Source organism: Mytilus galloprovincialis, chromosome 8 (assembly GCF_965363235.1).
Source record: "Mytilus galloprovincialis chromosome 8, xbMytGall1.hap1.1, whole genome shotgun sequence".
NCBI classification, from domain to species: Eukaryota; Metazoa; Mollusca; class Bivalvia; order Mytilida; family Mytilidae; genus Mytilus; species Mytilus galloprovincialis.
Genome location: NC_134845.1, coordinates 77,657,053 through 77,661,712, shown reverse-complemented (window position 1 = coordinate 77,661,712; position 4,660 = coordinate 77,657,053).

Sequence of the window (4,660 nt, the reverse complement as noted above, 5' to 3'; positions counted from 1 at the left end):
GTTACAGTGGTGGCAGCGGAGGCACGTACCTACATTTTTATATTCTTACAATAAGTTTAATAATAATTTAAGATAAGGCATAAATAAAAATAAGTAAAATGGATAGCGGGAAAAATAGATTTGAAACACCTACTAGGTTAACTGCCCAGGGTAGACCAGTACTCCCCCGATCTCGGTCCTGTGAAACTTTCCATGATCTGACGCCGACCGGAGAGATAAGCATAAGAGTGAACCAAGATCAATGGCCCTCACAAGAGAATACAGATAGATACGAAAAGGATGGTATACACCATACTGACAAAAGGCCATTGTCAGGAGGTCTATCACCATCAACGAAAGTGGCCATTGACCAAGCGAAAAATAAGGAAGTTTCAAATAGGGCAACGGTTGTGCATTTAGAACCAAATGCGACGTGGCCGGTAAAACAGAATCTTGGTGAAGAGTCAAGCACTCTTTATAACCATGCTGCCAGTTCTAGGTATGGGTTTTGGAGTCAGAAAGCAGAGGGTTCTACTATAGCAGAGGGTACTGCTATAGCAGAGGGTTATGCCGGGGCAGAGGTTACTGCAGAGGCAAAGGGTTCTGCTGAGGGAGACTCCGGGAATACAAGACGAGGCGCAACGTCTTGTGAATCCAGATGGGATTCGGGAGATTTACCTAGAACATTGGACCGGGGCGTACTCCATAATATGGGGGCAACGTACCAAGCATTACCTTTGACGTCCCGCGGACGATTCAGAGTTGGGGTTAACAGGACCGACCATGAACACCGTACTGATGAAATGACCAGTAATTTAAATTATTCTGGCATTAGTAATAAACCAATTTTTGACCATGATTATGATATAAACTTACCAAATAAAAACTATTACAAAAAGAAACCAGTGCTTTATGATGGAGAGACTAATTGGGAAGACTATTTAGTTCAGTTTGAATTAATTGCAGCAATTAATAAATGGTCTGACCTAGAGAAAGCTTTAGAATTAGCTACTAGCTTAAGAGGTACCGCCCAAAGTATTTTAACCAATTTAAAACCAGAGATGCGGACCAATTTTGTACAACTGACTGCAGCTTTAGCGTCACGTTTTCAACCAGAAAACCAAGCAGAAATGTACAGGGCGCAAATGAAAAGTAGAATACGCGGTCGCACGGAACAAATACCTGTATTAGGCCAAGACATAAAACGCCTTGTAAGATTAGCGTATCCATCAGCTCCAATGGAAGTTAGGGATTATTTAGCACGTGATTGTTTTATTGATTCTCTAAATGATGCTGACATGGAATGGGCTATTTTCCAGGCCAAAGCAAAAAATATTGATAACGCCATTCAAGTAGCTCTGGAGTATGAAGCCTTCCAAAACAATAGACGTAAATTACGACACTAAGCCAGTCCGTGCTGTAAATAAATATATAATAATTTTGATTTAGATAGGGATTTGTCTGAACAATTTGATGACATTTCAGGTCGTCTTTCAAAAATTTAATATAACAGAAATAACAATTTTTAATTCCAAGAAATAAAAGTGGTAGACCAAATGACTGGTCGGGGAAACTATTAGTAACTGAAACTGAGTACCAAGTTTTAGCTGAGACTAATTATGATTTATAGGAGAGTCCAATAATTTTGAAAAATTGAGTCAGATAAATATATTCTGATAGTTTATATGTAATTGTCAATGTTTTTGACATCGAATTAAATTGTTTGATTGATACCAGGTCCATTGTATGTGGGTAGTTTTTTTTATTATATGTTATTCATCCATGAATAATACCATGTCCAAGATTGTGAAGACAGTGTTAACCAATACACGTAGTGGGATACCCCTGCATGACTAATGGAAGCGTAGTTATGACGATGGGAACTGCTGTATTACCAACACAGTCTGATAAATACTCGGTATCGTGTCTCATTATTGCTGACATAGATATACTTGTATCAATGATTATTGAGTGTGATTTTTATAGATAAAAGTCCATGTATTTATTGGATAAGGGAAAGAGTTTTTGTAGATGAAATGTAATTTTATTTCAGATTTTTATTGATATTGTGTACATTTGATGATTGTTGTGTAATATGTAATTTGTTTTCAGGAAAATTATTTGTAAATAGCGCAATATGATCATTCGTCCCGCAGAGAATATTTGATGGTGCTCTATAAACATTTGTCAGAATACACAGAATCATCATAGTATTTCTGATGCGAGAACATGCATAACGAGAAGAAGAAGTGTTGCTGTTTAATGAACATTCGTCTAGAACGTCAAGTGAAGAAGATTTGTCAGTACTCTATATAAACATTTGTTAAAAATAAGCAGAACTCGTATTTTATGAACTTTCGTAATGAGAAGAAGATGTGTTGGTGTTTTATGAACATTTGTCAAGTGAAGAAGATATGTCTGTGTTCTATAAACATTTAATTGTTAAAATAAACAGAACTCGTGTTTTATGAACAATCGTCATGTGAAGAAGAAATGTTGGTGCTATATGAACATTTACAAAATTAAAAGATCATAAAGAACTGTGCGGAAGCTTCAACTTTGCGGGAAGATGAAAATGAACAATGTACACTCAGAAGATTGTATTTATATTTGATCAAATATTGTTTTATAATTTTGAATATGTATGCTATAGAATATTTTAATGAAAAATATTGGAGAACTTGTTTTAAAGTTTAGGGAATGGCTATTCATGTTTGAGGGCAAACATTATTTTTCAAAGGTGGGGAGAGTGTAACAAAATGGGGGTTCTTTGAAATGGAACTTGTTTTCCCTAAAATTGTGTGATGATGTTGTTAAAACCTTACCGTTTATTGACTGTTTTTATTTTATATTTCTTGTACAACTTTGTGTAAACATTGTTAACTTTTTATTATTCTTAACGTCCATGTTTTGAATTTATATTCGGAACTCCCCTCGATTGTTCATATCAAATGAAGTACATAAACGTTTACCAATCGTTCCGAACATTATTTTGGTAATTACCAATTCCGGTTTTGGTATTTTAGGTATTTTACCTAAATGGTAAATGGTAAATCATTTCGGTAAATGGTAAACCATTTCGGTAAATGGTTTACCAAAGTATAAATACTGAGGAGAGAAAGGAGAAGGCTGAGTACGACTTTACCCTGGGCAAGTGACACACGCTAATTCCAAGCGATTGAATAACCAGAAATAACCAGACTATTTCCGTATAATGTTGGCTTGTTAGTTCCATAACAAGTGGTATTTAGAGAATTACTTCTCGAGAGAAACGTTATCAGTTTTGACATTGAATTTCCGTTACCATTTGCCGATTACCAAACTATCTTGTTCGTAAACTTTCTAGGTATTTATGTATTATAGTTCCGCTATCCATTTTCTTTACGATATTCTAATAAAGTAAGGTATTTATTTGTTAAACTAGAATCCTGTTACTTAAGTTATTTATTATGTCTACGAATTGCTGATATTTATTGCACGTATAAAATACAAGTTGATTTTTATTCGACGAGTCTGTTATTCTTACAAAAACCTAAACGGAACCAAACTAAGATCTATCAGAATACCACAACGTACCACAAAACCTATACAGAACCAACTGTAGATCTACCCGAATACCACGATACCAGAGAACCACGTTACCAAAGAAGAGTCGCCAGTTATAACTTTAGTTCATATATTCCAGTCTTATAGCAACACACTAAGGGTTCCAATATTTATAGTTAACACCAAAGCTTGACCGCTCGGTTATCGTTACAATACTATAAGAGACCCCTATATTTGAAAATTGGACCATTGGTACCTGTGGACCAATGAGCCTTAGAAACCGACTTAGAACCCCAAGGAGTGTTTTACACCCCTATACCCGTCTGTTGGACCAAAGGGAGGGAAGCTACCTCCCGTGGTGCTTAGTCCGTTTTTGGTGGTGCTTAATTACTGAAGTCCATATAAACGTTTTTTTTTTATTATTATTTTTTATTTCAACTTTTCATTTAAATGAATATTTTGATGTATCTTAATCTGTTACTGTACATAAAATAACTCAAAGTTGTCTAAATTTATTAATTTTACTGATAAAGTCCGTGGTGCTTCTTTGTTACGTGATGCACGACCTCTGAGTGTTGTGCTAGAGTAATATGAGGCAGGTGTTACCTGTGAAAGAGGACGAAGTATTTGCAATTTGGGAGCTCGCTATTTAACAATAAATTTTGGAAAAGTTCAGTTTTAAGAGGGGGGGGGCAAGGGGTGTTCTGGGCCAATTTAAATCTTTGTTATCTGTTATTTTGAAAAAAATATTTGCTGTTGATATACCGGATGACGAACATGGCGGACCCATTTTTCACTTTTCTGACCGCTGAAGAAAAAAGTGTTATTTTAGTGTTTTAAACTTAACATTTTACATACACATAATTTTAATACACCACCTCTACTCCTAATGAGTGATAATATGAGGCAGGTGTTACCTGTGAAAGAGTACGGAGTAGTTCAGTTGGGCTTTTCATGTGGACATAGATTTTTCTTGCCTGCTTTATATGTTGGCTAGAATATTTTTTCCTTATATGTTGAATGTAGGACATTTATTTGGGAATATTTCTTTTTTTTGGGGGGAAAATTCGGGCAAGATTATTTTTTTCAATCCAAGCATGGCCAGATATTTTTTTTACCAAAATCAGGGCCGGGA